Source organism: Hyperolius riggenbachi, chromosome 1, assembly GCF_040937935.1.
Source record: "Hyperolius riggenbachi isolate aHypRig1 chromosome 1, aHypRig1.pri, whole genome shotgun sequence".
NCBI lineage: Eukaryota > Metazoa > Chordata > Amphibia > Anura > Hyperoliidae > Hyperolius > Hyperolius riggenbachi.
In genome coordinates, this window is record NC_090646.1 from 507,771,586 (window position 1) to 507,788,636 (window position 17,051).

Sequence of the window (17,051 nt, forward strand, 5' to 3'; positions counted from 1 at the left end):
TCCTCTCTCCCCTGCTTTTCACGATTTACATGTTACCGCTTGGAAAACTAATCCAAAAAACATGGCCTGACATACCACTGCTATGCGGACGACACCCAACTATATCTTTCCTTCAAGCCTGGTGTGACAGACCCAACTCTAACTATAAACGCCTGCTTACGTGAACTACAGCAATGGATGAATGACAACTGGCTGAAAGTAAATGCAGACAAAATTTAAGTCTTTCTGATCGGAGGGCAGCGCATGACAACAAAACAACTTAACTTGCAGTCTTCACCACTGGGGATAGAAGGCACGGATCTACGCAGCTCTGATCATGTGCGTAGCCTGGGAGTTCTAATTGATGGGGATTTAAACTTCAGAACTCAAATCTCTGCTGTGGTGAAATCATCCTATTTTCACCTGAAGAACATTGCAAAAATCAAGCACCTCATCCTCCCAGAAGATCTGCCAACCTTAGTCCATGCCTTCATCACATCCCGACTGGACTACTGTAATGCTCTCTACCAAAAAAGGTCTTGTACCGCCTACAGCTGATACAGAATACTGCTGCCAGACTGCTAACCAACCAACCAACCCCGTCACTGCCATATAACGCCAGTCCTGCACTCCCTTCACTGGCTACCTATAAAATGCAGTGTCCTATTTAGGATCAGCCTACTGACATTAAAATCCCTGAATAATCTGGTCCCTGGATACATGAACAATATGTTGCAGCTGCGTAGCAATTCCCGCATTCTCAGATCCACAGGTTCTAATAATCTAGTCATACCCAGAGTCCACTTGGAAACTTTTGGTCCCAGAGCCTTCTGTCATGCTGCCCCTACGTTTTGGAACTCCTTATCTCAACAGATCAAGACAGCTCAATCCCTGGACGTGTTTAAATCCAGACTGAAAACCCACCTGTTCAGTTTGGCATTTGTAGAAATATAACTTTTGTTGTGTGAATACTTCATCCTACTACCAATTACTGAATCTGAGAGAGCCTAAGCGCTTTGAGTCCTATGGGAGAAAAGCGCTATAGAAATGTTATTGTATTGTATTGTATTGTAATGACTTTCCTGATGCGTCCCTGTATCCTGCTTCTCACCTAAAGTCTTCTGAAGTGAATCTGTGAGCTACATGATCTGGCTCTCTGTTTTAGGGTTTAATGGGGCTTTCCCTAGGGGACCATGACTTGTGAGGTGAGTTTGTTGTTTTATGGCACCCATAGCTAAGCTCTTCCTGTGAAGGAGAGAGATTGCTTGGCGATAAACATGAGCATAAACAAACAAACACTTACATTCCCCAGAACAGGGCTGTGAGATGAAAGAACACTGATTTTCTAAAAGTAGGCAAAGGAATTTAAAGGGATACGCCAGATAATATGTCATGCGCTTGTCGCAATAGCGTTCACAAAATATATACTATATACACATATTGCGTTAGACCACACTGCATTGGCCACCACTGCACATCCCATGTTAAAATGCAGCAGTTATGATTCAGCACAATGCACTACTGTAAAAGTAGTCTCAGGCTGTAATTATTATCATTACAGTGTACCTGAGGTGGGGAAAATATTTTTATATTTTTATATTAACATCTCAGTGAGAAGGCAAGTCCTCCAGTATGTATTTGCCGTCTGGTAAACCCAACAAAGTAGAGTACACAGAATAAATGTCGGCAGCTACTCAGTGAAGTCATCTGAGGTAGTGGAGATCATTGTGAAATGAATTCACATCTGTCACATCAGACAAACAACACCATTCACTGACACCAGTATTATTTTCCTAGACAACATTGTTTAAATGCAAATCGCAGCTTCAGCTCTTTCATATAGCAGCGCTAGTGTCTTTGAAGACATTGACTTTTGTATTACAGTATCATTTCTTTCTGCAGGCAGGTGTAAGTGTGGGAATTCATCCCTTCTCCTGCTTTTATGGCTCTGTGCTTTCAATAGATGTGCGCTTGTTTCCATTGCACTTTTGTAATAACTGTTTATTTGATCTGAGGATAAGCAGAACTCCAGCCAAATATGGATTTTCACATTGTTCTGCCATTTACATTATTAAATTGGTGTAATCTCTAATTTATTCTTGGAGTGTGGAGCGAAAGCGAACCATTAATTAGCATTATTAGAGCAGGGGTAGCATTTATTTTAAAAGTTTCAGAAAATGCTTTGCAGCAATGCTTTGTACTCTGTCTGTCTTTTAAAGCAAACCTGAAGTGAAAATAAACTCATGAGATTAACAATTCTATCTGTAGAACTAAATCCTAAATAGAGATGTCCTGGAGTTCAATATTCTTATTTAAATTTTTTTCCCAACTTAAATTGTATTGAAAGTTCAGAAAAAGTTCCCTGAGAGGATTGTTCACTGGGGAAAAGTCCCAATCAACACAGCAAAGTGCAGCCTGATTCTAAGAGAGCACTCAAGCTGGGCACTAGTCTGCAAAAAAGTATGTGTGCTGTCAAAAGACTTCTGAAATCTGAGAAATCTGAGTTGTTTTATTTCGGACAACCCTTAGGCATATACTTTATAGAGAGGGATTTACAGACTTATGTTCAGTTACCAGCTTGCACAGCACTTAAAAAGGTTTTGAATCAAGATCAAGTCTGTCTCTAGACTGGTATTGCACTGCATTGTGTCTGTCCTAGAGGGCAAAAGCACCTGGCACTGCTACCTCACTGTGTCTACAACAACCTCCTTCTTCACCCTCACCCCCCACCCCCGACAAGTTCCAACTTCTGGTTAATTTCATAGGGGAGGCAGAGTTGCCTGTAGTTTCCACAACAGCCACATAGGCTGTTACTGAGGAGGAGGAGCTGTTACCGGGGATCATAGACATCCTCACCCCATTATGTCATTAGTGTTAAGAACAAGTGAATGGCTGATTACAGAGAAACTGGGGGGGGGGGGGATTTATTAGTTGTATGTAAGAATTTGGTTTGTAAACATGATCCTTTTTGTCAGTATGTAAACATGCATTTTAAATAAGGTAAACACAGTTTTAAATATGTACCACACTCATGGGTGGAGCTTTGTCTTTAGTATTTGTACATTTCCTCCCTTCCCTTGATCCATTGGCACAATCTGATACCGACATATGCAGTATATCTAAATACAATTGCATGTCAAAGGTCTGAAATAGTAGAATGAATGAAAAACAGTACTAATGGTGCAAATAATAAGCAACATAACAATTTTAGTTTAGTTAGGTAAGGTAATATTTACTTAGAAATATCCAGTATTCACTTCGATGGCTAGCCAACTGTCTCAAGTAGTAGTAAATCATGAAAATACAGTAACAGACACATAATTACAGTACAGATGATCTGAACTGGGTTTGTAGTAGTGCATGCAAGCAAAGTTGAAAACATGACAGTGGAATGTCACTGTGTGTCCTATTTTGGTTAGTCTCAAGCAGATTGAATTTTGGTCAGATAGCACAATCAGGAAATTAACTACTTAATGATTGCGTCACACCGATTGGCGTGAACGCGGGGGCAGCCCCAGGACTGCGGGTGTGTTTTGCTGGGGAGCTCTGCTCTGTCATCAGTCATCAGATCAGTCATCAGAGACTGTTAGATGGCGAAACCACCATCTACAGTATTTACATAGTACAGTGCTGCAATCTAATGCAGTGTTGTACTGGGGACAGCAGTGTCACTCGGCTGTCCCCTGAGGAGATGGCTATGACAGCCAATCGCTGTCATTGCCTGGCAGGGGGAGGGAGGGGTGGAAAATAAATTAAATAAAAAATACACATTTTTATTTAAAAAAAAACAGAAATAAGTTATTTAAAAAAAAAAATACTGCCTGCAGCAGCAATCAGAGCCCACCAACAGAAATCTCTGTTGGTGGGTAGAAAAGGGGGGGTGGAATCAGTTGTGTGCTGAGTTGTACAGCCTTGCAGCGAGCCCTTAAAGGTGCAGTTGCCTGAATTGTAAAAAAATAGCCTGGTCACTAGGGGGTGTAAGCCTACGGTCCTTAAAGAGAACCTGTAACAAAAAAAAAAGTTCCCCTGGGGGGTACTCACCTTGGTACGGCGAAGCCTCAGGGTTCCCATTGAGGCTTCCCCCTCTGCTGTAGCTGCAGGCAATCCAGTGCTGTCTTCCCCGATGTCTCCTGCAATCCACACTCGACAAGCCTGACAAGGCTTGCTATATTTACCTTCCCTGGCTCCAGCGGGGGCGCTGTTGTGGCTCTCAGCACGGAGATAGGTGGAAATAGCTGATCTCTATCGGGTCTGCTCTACTGCGCAGGCGCAGGAGACTTGTGCCTGCGCAGTAGAGCGGGCCAATAGCAATAGGCTATTTCCGTCTATCTCTGAGCGGAGAGCCAATAGTTGAGTCCCTTAGTTATGGACGCTCACAATATGAATGATCTGCCAGTACAAATGGCCTACAGATCCCATTGCATCAGGTTATGAGAGGAGAAAGGAGCCACTTTAACTCCCCCTGTGTCCTTATGCACTCCTCCCTCCTGCACTTTCCCAAACCAGAGTGTAATGCAGAGTATAGTACTGCTCTCATCTCCCTGACAGAGTCAAGCAATGTGCGCCCATCCTATCTGCTCACTGCTTGCTGTAGTACCCAGCATCTCCTCCTGCATGCCATGTGTAATATTTATCCTGCATTACACACTGGACTGGGGGAGCACAGGAGGAGGGCGGAGATGGAAGGTTGGCATAAGGGGATGGTAGGAGGCTCAAATGGAGACAGAAATTGGTACAAGGGAACAAAAGGAGGCACAAAGGGGGACAGAAGGCGGTACAAAGCAGGACAGAAGGAGGCATGGGTAGACAAAGGGAGGTGCAAAGGGGGACAGAAGGAGGCACAGGGTGCAAAAAGAGGCACAGATGGACACAGTGTAGGCACAAGGGGGCAGAGGTGGTGCAGACGGACACAGTGGAGGCACAAGGGGGCAGATGTGGCGCAGAGGGACACAGTGGAGGAATGAGGGGCAGAGGTGGCACAGAGGTGGATGCTGAGGCCACAGGAGGTTGAAAAGAGGCACAGGGGAACAGAGGTGGCACAGTGGGGGGCAAAGGGGACACTGAAGGCACAGGGGGGCACAGGGGAAAAGAGGTGGCACAGAGGGGGCCTCAGAGGAGGAGCAGGGGACAGAAATGCCACAGTGTTTCAAATTATGGACAGACGGAGGTTAAGAATAAACCTTCAGTCCCTATTTGGTTTGTTAACCGTGGACAACCTGTATTTTAATCTAAATGACTGGAGTGATGTTTGAAGTGATTTCTCCATAATTTTCTGACTATGTAAATAGTAAATTATGGACTACTAGTATTTCTTACCTGTCAACTTTCGCTCTTAGTATTTATTTTTTCTGTTTCTTGATTGTTAACCGCCATCCGATGATTCTCCCTAAAGAAGAAACAAAATTTCACTTCTTAGAAACAATCACAAATGCTTGAATAACTGGTACACACAGTACTTTGTAGATAATGTTTTTCAGCTATCTTAGCTTTTATGGAAAAAATCCTAAGCAATAAAAACAACTCTTCTTAGGAATTATTCAGATAAGAAATTTCAGTCAGCTTTTCTCTTTCTTGTTGCTAAGACATTTTAGAACAAATAAGGTACATTGCCTGGTTGCTAGGAGAAGTGCAGAAAGTGACTGGATTACTAAACTGAAAAATTTCAATTTTCAACCCTTTGGCTTAGTACTTCTCTTTAGCTGTGTTCACTAGGTTGGAATTGATTGCTTCCTGCAGGGGCAGCAATGTTGCTACAGTGTTCTCAAATAATTACACCCCGTGGCTTTTTGCACTTCAGGAGCCATGGCATGCTCCAGTTAAATGAATGGGGAATCCTGAATCTACTTGAATATTTCCCTGTTTGTTATTGAGCATCGCACTGCCTGGCTGTCCACACACACTGTTAAAGGACCACTATCGCAAAAAAAAAAGGCAGTTAAAATCTGACAGAACCAACAGGGGGATTCTCAGGGTTTTCTTTGTTTTAACAGCATTTCCTGAATAGCAGTTTAACTGCCAAAATAATAAGATACCAGCCAATGTCCTTAATCACTAATTTAAATGTAACCCCTTCTGAACTGTCTAATCTTCAGAAGGGTTCTCTGTTCTCCTGGTCTGCACAGTCCATCAAATATCTAGGTATAACTATCACTCCCCAGTCACGGTCCCTGTATAAGGCAAATTATAAATCCAGGATCAATAAAATGCAAAGTGTGCTTCAGCCACGTTCCAGACAAAAATTCTCATGGTTAGGCAGGATCTCTACCTCAACCTTTATATCCTACTGTACCTTTATATTTGTTTTTGTAACTTGCCAATTAAGGTCTCTAAATCCTTCTTTCTAAAGCTCCAGAAATCTATCAATAAGTATATTTGGGCCAATAGGAAACCCAGACTTGCAAGCCATGTCTTTACTTAAGGTAGGGTTTGGCCTATCCACTTTAGAACGTAATTACAAAGCCACTATTGTGGAACAAGCTATGGTTGCTCAGCCCCAACCTCCAAATTGTGGCTTAGCATCAAAGAATTCTACATCCCCAATAGAGATTTTGCCTCACTATTAGCAGCATGTAGCATTTCCCCTCCACCTCCTGTGTCCACTCCCCCAAATGTCAGAAATATGGAGGAGCATTATACCAGATTTTGCCTATTTTAGCTTTATGATTGTTAATGATAAATCTGCATTTAAAAATTGGTAAAGTTTGGGAATATGTTCTGTACAAGATCTTTACACTAGCAATATACCATGCAACTTCCAGAAGGCTGTGGGGGGGTGTGTGTGCGTGTATGTGCATCTCCATGTGTTTCATCCTTGGAGTTGCATATGCACCCGGCCCCACACGCATTGCACACACATATGCGGATTTATATATTCATGTTTTTGCAATTGTTGCACAGCTTGTTTACATGCACTTTTTTATGCACTGAGTCACTTTACAGTTGCATGTGTTTTTTGGCACTGGCCTATATATCAATTATGCCAGTTGCCCCTTCCCCCTTTTATGATTTTTTGATTTTTCACTACATTTATTCTAGTTGTGAACATGTATGTGGACAGTATTAACCATTTTTTTGGAGCCGTGCTCACACATCAACCTTTTTTTCTGCACTGTTTTTGCACAATAATGGATTTTTCAGCCTGCTGTGTATGTTTATATGATTGATACATCTATGATCTAGTAACTAATAATTTAGATAGCTGAATTACCAAGGACCATTGGTTTAAATTGAGAGATTTTAAACTTGTTTTCAATTGTGTTTTATTAGATTAGCTGAATAAAATGTATTCTTCATTTTTCACTATATGTGTGTGAAGCATTTATTACTTGTTTACATACTTACCTTGGCCCTGATTGGCTCCTTTCTCTAGTTTATCAGTCAGTGTATATTAGTCAATAGGGTCACATACCTTGTCTAGTTATCTGTACAAGACCCTAGGGTCTGAATCGCCCCCTTTTTGTAATTAAGGTTTTTTTAAATACATTTCTCTATTTTTTTATTTTCATTACTCCCCTCTCTCCCCCCGCCAGCCAATCAGGGCGATCCTCTCTCATAGGTATCAGCCTATGAGAGGGGATCGTGATTGGAGCCTCTCTAGGAGACAAGTGACACGGCTATCCCCATTACAGCACTGCAGTAGATCGTAGCATTGTACAATGTAAATAGACTGTTTAACAGGTCTAACACTCTAATTGTGGTGATCGCCGCTGGTTGACTCATGATGGAGCGGAGCGCCATTACTCTAGTGGGGATGCCTGCGCATCAGCATGCGCAATCCCCTGTAAAACCCCGCCCCAGGACTTGACGTCTTTCAGCGTTAGGTGGTACTAGGGCTGGGGTTAAGCGCCATCTTCCGACGGCGCTGAAGTTACTCACTTTGCGCTGCTATAGCTGTAATTCCTGTAATGGTATATAGTGGCCCCTGCTGCGCCCAAATCTCCTGCGCTGTTATTACAGCGCTCATACGCCTGTACTCTTCTACCACCAATTCTTCCTGCTGTCATAATTTTATTTAATTAATGCTGTGGCCCCACCACCAGTTTTCACAGCCTATTCTGCTATCACCAATTCCTCCAGCTAAACGAAAATCCAAAAAGGTCCGCACACTCCAGGAATCAAATTCCAGACTTTTATTCAGCCAATGTGACACAATTCCATTTCATTACACCAACGAATCGTTTCGGGGCCCCATGGGGTCCCCTTTGTCAATGCAATACAGACAGAATGGTAACGTTAGACGGCATAACCTCTGTCTACTTACATGGTACAGCACTGCGATCTGCAGCAGAGCTGTACTGGGGGCAGCCGTGTGACATGGCTGTCCACCTCGGACATTAGAGAGTGATCAGCTTTCATGGGTAGAAGCCTATGACAGCCAATCGCCAGGATAGGCTGGCTGGGGGAGGAGTGGTTTGCAAAAAATAAATAAATAAATAAATAGTAAATTATATATATATATATATATATATATATATATATATATATATATATATATATATATATATATATATATATATATATACGTCCATAACTGTAATCTATAGATATTTATATATACAGTGCTAAACCTCCCTAAAGACCAGGCCATATTTAGTGTAATTGGCCACTGCAGCTTTAAGGCCAAGCTGCAGGGCCGCACAACTCAGCACACAAGTGATTCCCCCCCCCCTCCTTTTCTCACCACCAATAGAGCTTTCTGTTGGTGGGGTCTGGTTGCCCCCCTAGTGTTTATTTGTTTTGAAATAATTTTTTGATTATTTTTATTATTATTATATATTACACAGTAAGATGCACATATGATTAATTACACATTATATATATATATATTTTTTTTTCTTTCCTTCTTGGTTAAATATGTATGTATGTATACATGCACATCGTTTGTAGCCATAATTACAGCCATAACTACAACCCATAATTGAAATCATAATGTAATTTGAATCTCCAATTGTAATTACGATTGTAATCGTAATTAGGGCAATTACAACATAGCAATGTGTAGTTGGAATTAAAAATTAGGACCATCACTACATACAAGGTCTTTCTCTCCTTTGCAAAGCAACCTTGTTCCAACACACGAGGAACCCTTCCCTACCACCCACTTGGGAGTTGGGTGTTATAGAATAGGGATGGCTTATCGGACTATCTGGTCGACTCCTTAAAGGACCCCTATCTCGAAAAATGGTATATTTCAACACATACTGTATATACAAGTACTGTAGTACATTCCCCTAAGAGTAATATGAGCTATAAGATCTATCAGATTTTTACTGCCTATTGTACGTGACAGCTACATAGGAAAAATAACATTTGTAATGCGATTCACTTTTGGATAAATGTACATTTAATGTACATATATGCACTTTATAAGTAATATTTTTTTTCGATAGTGGTCCTTTAAAAAGGGCCAACCAATATAGCAAGCACCACCCAAATAAGCAGGTGACTCATAATATCTATTTGCCATAAGGGGTTATAGTTAAAAGAAATGTGTCAGAAATCCTGTGCTCACTACTTACCAACTCAGTTGCGGCTGCCACACTGGCAGCGCATCTGGGACTTCCGATGCAGCTGCCCACAGTGGCAGGGATAGTGTCAGCAACGTTTCTGCGGGGATCCGGCCGCATGATACTCAGACTGTAAATGAGGGCGGACGCATACGCTGGCAACGTCGCTCCTCTTATGTCCAAAGGAAGCGTGTCAGCTGACCAGCTGTCAGCTGACATGCAGGACTCCACCTCCGGTTCCTGATTGCCCAAGCGGCTGATGGGTGTGTTCTCCTGCTTACCCGGGCTATTTAAACTCTGTTCTGACACTTGCTCACGGTCTGCTCTAGCTAACACTTCGCAGTGAAGGCTTCAGACCTTAGTCAGTTCCGTGTGTGGCTTGAATTGGCAGGACCTCGGGGATTCCATACTAGCTCAGCTATTATATATTGTATTACCTGTGTATTGACTTCTGCCTGTTTTCCTGACTACTCTCTGCCTGCCAATTTTGTACCTTGCCAATCTGATCTGTTGCCGACCTCTGCCTGTTTACTCACTTAGATTTAGCCTGCCGATTCTGTACCTCTGCCTATCTGACCGGTTGCCGACCTCGGCCTGATTACTCACTTTGTTATTGCCTGCCGATTTTGTACCTGACCAATCTGATCTGTTGCCGACTCGATTTGCCTGACCATTCTATATATATTTGTTGTACTGCCTTCTACTGTCACTGTATGTAAGACTTTACCCTTTCAGGGAAAGTCTATTTGTTGTCTGTCTGCTATTGCCCACACATACTAGAAGATCGTTAGAAAATGTTTTTTTATTTCATAAAATAAACCCAAATGTTTTAAAAGTAACTTATTAACATCCAGTGTTATTATCTCCATCTAATTTTCCAACATTTTTGTTTTTTTCTGAATGTTTCCCTGACATCTTGTGCGCTTATGATTACTAAAAAAAGAAAACCAACCCTTTCTTCTGTTTTTTTTAGGTATGCTTACCACACATTTATGGAAGTCATAATGACATCATTTTATATGATGGGATATGAAAAACATGTTTACTAGCTGGCATTGCTGTATGCTTGCGGTTGTTTTTTGTTTTTACTTTAATTATGATTTAAGAATCGTAGAGCTTGCTGAAAGCATGCCGCTTTCAAACTCTGGACAGCATTATCTACTGCAGGAAGGAAAATGGATGTGAACACTTGATCATATGCTGTGATGATTACATAGTGTGTTACATTTGTAGACTGCAAAAGTGCTATGAGAGTAAATGGTATAAGAACAAGTGATGCATGACAGTCTCAGCCATAGGAAAGTAAAAGAAAACAGGCTGTTTTTCATCAAACATATTTTGTACTTGTCAAAGCTGTTTCCAAATTTTGACTTTGGAAGGAGCTTAATGAGCAGAGTTTCCCCTGATATGACAACAAATGATAGAAGCTTTACCACTCTGCCCAAACAGAAAATACTAAACTGGCAGCTGGAGCTTTTTCCTCAGATAGGTGTGTTAATTCCACTCAAGTCATATCCAGTGAATGAAGGATGCGCTCTATTGGCTGAAAAACTGTATTTATGTTAGTCAAATTGGTAAACATGACATGTTTCAGGCTACCAGCCCTTCATCAGACTCTAGATGTAACAAACAATGGAGACATCCGTAGAGGACAAGGCTGCAGCTCTCTACTAGATCTTTCTAAAGCAATCATTTTTAACCTTAACCTATTTTACAGATTTCTACACAAAAGGTAAAAAAGCCAGCCTTAATTACTTCCACTACTTACTTTCATGTTTACAATAAGGCAGGATCCACACTATAACCTCTTTTCTGAGCATTCTGCGATTGATTAGCGCTTACTGAGCAGTTTTTAAAAATTTCTCCCATTCACTTTCATTAAAATTGTGGTAAAAATTGCTTAAAATCGCAGCGATTTTTATGCAATTTTTACTGCGGTTTTAATGAAAGTGAATGGGAGAAGTTTTTAAAAAGCGCAAATCAATCGCAAAGCTCTCAGAAAAGCGCTTAAAGTGTGTCTGGGCCCTAAAGGAGCATTTAATTTCTGTTGCATGTAAATAAATAATTATTTTGGAAAACTGGTTAATTGGGTGTCTTTCCTTACCTGAAAGAAGAGCTAATGATTTTCTAGAGTGTCCAGTCCACTTTTTATTGCTATAAAGCTAATAAGGCACATCCAGAAAAAAAAATAAGTTAACTTAGCAGAGTCTTGTTTAAAGGACATCTGAAATAAAAGGAAGGGGTATGGAGGTGGCAAGAATTATTTGTTTCAAACAATACCAGTTGCCTGGCAAGCATGCTTATCTTTTTGGCTTCAGTAGTGTCTGAATCACACACCTGAAACAAACATGCAGATAATTCAGTCAGACTTCAGTCAGAAATCTTTAATTTGCAAGCTTGTTCAGGGTTTATGACTAAAAGTCTTAGAGGCAATTGCTGGATGCCAGACAATTTACATTGTTTAAAAAGAAATACATTTGTCCACCACCACATCCCTCTCACTTCACTGCTAATGCCTCCCAAAGCAAACCACTAACCAAATGGCTAACACTAACCCTTCCTCCCATTGCAATCTACTTACTAAGAAAAACAAAAGTTTGCTTTCCTAAAACAGAAAGAATTTGTGATAATTCAGGTTGGAGTGAGCTTGAGATGTCTCCCAGTGCAACACTGCTGAATATATGCAAATTAACCATTGTTACCCTTAGAAGCTAAATACACCTCCAGAACCGCTGGAATGCAATGATTTGTCAGCTTGTTAATTTGTACAGAGCCCGAATAATCCAACATGCATACAGACTGTTTCGGATTGTTTGATCCGCATCAGTGCATGGCATGGATTAATTTGGCTCTATGGAGTAGGGCTTGTGAATCCGAGAGGCACAGACTAACCAGCAAGCTCATGGTGAACCAGAACTCATTGGAAGGTGTAAGGTCCTAAAAGCCCCCTTACTACGATGTTAAGAAGAACAAAAGTTTGCTTTCTTAAAACAGAAATAATTTGTGATAGTTCAGGTTGGAGTGAGCTTGAGATGTCTCCCAGTGCAATCCACTTACTAAATGCCTAACCTTAATCTCTTCTCTCTCACTATTAACTCTATCCTTCCCCTACCTTTTTTCCTAACACCAACTCTTCTAACAATGATACTAACCTATACCCTATCACATTATCTGCAGCTCAGTGCCCACAAATGTAGCTATTGCCTATATCAGGAGCTTGGCTATATAACAGTCACACTGCAACACCTCTACATATATAAACATTATACAAACATAAACATTATTCAGAGTTTGCTTTATAACAGCCAAACTCCAGCACCCCTGCCACACATGTCAGGTGCCTGGTGTTAAATTAACATTGTGTTGGATGCCCAACTTAACTAACAGGGGCGTAGCAATAGGGGTTGCAGAGGTTGAGACCGCATCAGGGCCCTTGGACCAGAGGGGCCCTGAAGGGCCCTCCCACAACTTCAGTATTAGCTCTTCAATGGTCCTGTGCTGGTAATAATCACTTCTATAGATGCTTTGAATAGTGGTAATCATTAACAAACTGCTCCCCATCCCCTTCTTGCACCTCTGACACAGTGGTTGTCCTTGGCAGGTTTTGGTGCGCCATATCAATTGTTACATATAGAGTGTTTGGGGGACCCCAATGTAAAACTTGCATCGGGGCCCACAGCTTCTTAGCTACGCCACTGTTAACTAACTTGGTGCACATCTTTTTCTTCTTCTTCTTCTCTCTCTCTCTCACTGTTTGGCCTAGAATGGCGTTTCAGGCATCAAATGAAAGAGGAGAACACAGGCTACAGAATGGTATGCATCTTTAAGTACTTTGCAATACTGGTCGGAGTTTTAAAGGCATACCCATGAGAGGTGCTCGGAGTCCCTTTAAACAAGGGTTTACATGTTCACGTAAAGCCAGCAGTACTTTTCTATGTCCCTGCTCATCTGTACAAAACCAAATGCAGAATGTGTTGTTAGGCAACAGCAGAGGGGATAGTCACACAGTAAGCTGAGAATCAAAATTTCAAGATAAAATAAAAACAATTACTAACCCTAATAGTCAGTTATATTTGGCCGTCGCTTTTTCAAAGCTACAGGGTGCAGTTTGATGTATGGGTTTACCGCATCTCATACACTTCATAGCAGGGAACGTGCTTTAACGTATCCAAGCCTAGCCTCTCACAGCATAAACCCAGATAATAATTTACTGCGACATTCACTCTGTACCTGGGTAGCACTATGCACACTGTTCATAACACTGCTCTCCTTGAACTTGTCCTCGTGCCTTTGGATACCTATAAGACCTGCAGACATCAAACTATTGTTGCCAAATTCAATTGTTTGTTATAATAATTTCAGGGGGCAGTTTTTAACTCTGCAGGATGTGCCGCCCCCCCCCCACACACACACACACACACACACACTGTAGTGGACATTTTTCACAAAAAGAGTAATCAGCTATTGCTTGTTTTTGTTTTGTTTTTAATTCCATGAAAAAGCATTTCAGGCAACATACCTTGCTACTCTTGTGTGGTTAAAGGGAAGCTTAAAGAGAAACCGTAACCAAGAATTGAACTTCATCCCAATCAGTAGCTGATACCCGTTTTCCCATGAGAAATATTTTCCTTTTCCCAAATGGATCATCAGGGGCTCTGTATGGTTAATATTGTGTTGAAACCCCTCCCACAGTGTGATGTTAGGACCATGGTGCTGACTTCACACTGTGGGAGCCTTGTTGCATTGTGGGAAATAACACCTGTTTCCAATTGTTTCCATCACCTTTTAGCAGTTAAACATTTCACCACATGATAAATGTCAGACTGTAAATCAGGAAGAGGAAAGATTTTACAATGGGCAAACACTGACTAAACACTGACTAAATCATTTATACATAATTAAGCACTTTTGTTCATTACGTTATTTTCACTGGAGTTCCTCTTTAAGGGACATGTGACATAATGAGATAGACACGTGTATGTACAGTGCCAAGTACACAAATAAATATGCTGTGTTGCTCTTCTTTTTTTCTCTACCTGAAAGAGTTAAGATTCAGCTAAGGAGCTAACAGTTTTCCTGGCAGAGAACTAAGCTTCTGAAAGTAGGGGATAGATAAAAAAGGTCAGTAGTACCTATATTTTAGCACTCAGAAATAAGGGACAGACTGTTTCATTGAGCTGAGACAAAACAGTAAAGTATAATATAAAACCGTGGGATATCTAAAAGTAATTTTTAGAAGTAGAGGATAGATACAATTATTTATCTCATCAGTTTATTTTCACTTAAGTATGACTTTTGAGTTCAGTTTAAACCTTTTGTCTAGTTGTATGTGCATTTGGGGCCATCACTTTTTTTTATATAAGAATAGATTTGATGTAAGTATTTTTCTTGTTTTTGGACTGATTGTGACCATTTTCTAGAAAGTTCTACTGACGGTCGTGCTTTCTAGCAGGGGAAATAAAGTGTGTATTCTGCAAGATAAACATTTTTTACTGCACAGTAAGCTTTGGCTTCAGCACAAGCTCAGAAGTAGCCACTGTTGTGACTGTGATGGCATTTGCTTATCAAATTGGCATGCAAAAAAATTCTTAATGACATAGTCAGTAAAAAGCTGACCTAGACAGCGTACCTGCAGTTTTGGACTTTGCCAGAAAGTTAAGTGGTGCTAAAACAGAGTTCCAGGACTTAAAAAGGAATGTATAGCTTCTGCCAGTTTGAGTTTAATAAAACTGGTATATGTGCTTATGTTATATTACTCCACTAGGAATTATATTTCAGTGTTAACTGAAATAAACAAAAGGGACTCTTTGTCGAGATTACAGTTAATTTTTTTCTCTTGGCATTATAATAATATTATTATTATCTAGTGGTAGCAACGTTTAATTCCAAAGATGGTCAATGAGATGCTAATAATTTCAAATTTCATGGGAATTGCATGCAACTTGGAAGTGAGCCAATGCAAAGCAGGTCTTCTCTGTTCCTGCAATGAGCCATGCAGCACCTGCTTTTCCGTGAGGTTATTATGGCTATAGCGGCACAGCAGGGAAAACACTGTAATTCAGGGGCTGGCAATAGCCGGACCCTGAATTACACTACTAGAGGAAAGGCTAGGCAATCATTAGGTAAATATATTTGTTATGCCCCCCCCCCCCCCCTTTTGCCGTGCTGTCTCTCGGCTTCTCCCGAAAACCCAGGTCAACATCACTTGGAAGTACGTGTACTGATCGAATGCTCGCCTTGCAATTCTCATTAGCCCAAATCCAAGCTGCACACCATATGCATAAAATTGTCGTGGAAGTAAGAATTGCTAGCATCTCATTGGCCTTCTGGTTTCTGGTTGTCCATTGCAACAGTGTACCATTATTACTATTAAGTAATTATATAGCGCCAACATCCTTCACAGCGCTGTACAGAGTATGGTATAGATAGTATATAGTAGTTGTCTTGTCACTAACTGTTACTTGGAGGAGCTCACAATTGAATCCCTACCAAACTCATATGTCTATGAATGTATCGTGTAGTGTATGTCTCACAGTCTAGGGCCAATTTTAGAGTGAAGCCAATTAACGTATCTGTATGTTTTTGGTATGTGGGAGGTGGGAGGAAACCGGAGTGCCTGGAGGAATCCCATGCAGGTACAGGGAGAACTTACAAACTCCTTGCAGATGTTGACCTGGCTGGGATTCGAACTAGGAACCCAGTGCTGCAAGGCGAGAGTGCTATACACTAAGCAACCATGCTGCCCACCTTATGCTTTACCAGTTCACCTCTCCCTATAGTGATTGTCCCAGTTTGAGGCAATGCCGGTACACATGACTCTATAGCCTGGTTGTACCTTGTGATGGTGGCCGCTCTCTTCTCAGCCAGAGGCTGTAGCAGCACCACTGTGCACAAATTGGGCAATAGTAAAGAGTGATGTCAGCCAAAGATCTCATCCACTCCACCAGTGATGTTTGATTTGTAACACAGCAAGCATGAGGAACAATCAAAGCTCTATAGCTATGCCCCATGGAGGGAAAACTGATAGATACCTGTGCACTACACCAAAGCTTGTATTTTCCCAGTTGTGTCAGTAGCAGAGTTCTGCATTCAGTATGTGTTCCGCTTCTGTGCTTTCTACCTTGCTTACTTTCATCCATCATCTCTGTCTGTTGCTGTCATTTTGACTTTTTATTCTCTTGTTTTTTTAGCTGTGTTTCTCCCGTGTCCCCTTAGCAGCTATAATTGTGACACCTTTATGTTCTCATAGCTTCATCCCCTTTTAACTTTTTTGTCTGTCACCTCACCGAGCCAAGCTGTTTGACTATACAGGATGGCAGCCGTTTAGGGATTAACAGAGGTGTAAAAAAATAAATAAAAAAAACTAGAGGGAAAGACATGTTGGCCATGACACTGACAGCAATCAGTTTGCAACTGTCATTTAGTGCAGACTCTTGTAATAGGTGTCTATGAGTAACCCAGAACACCGGGAGCCAGTTTTTATGCACGAGGATCGATGTCATAACAACTCTAAGCGGATCTATCACAGTCCAAATAGCTTATGCATAAACAATAGGAAGGTAGTTA

General features: G+C 41.2%; 1 protein-coding gene across 3 annotated transcripts in view; it reads left to right on the forward strand.

The window, feature by feature from the left end:
* Window positions 1–17,051, forward strand: part of LOC137524139 (transmembrane protein 132D-like) — a 1,100,471-nt gene that overhangs the window by 830,760 nt on the left and 252,660 nt on the right. The window lies entirely within an intron of this gene.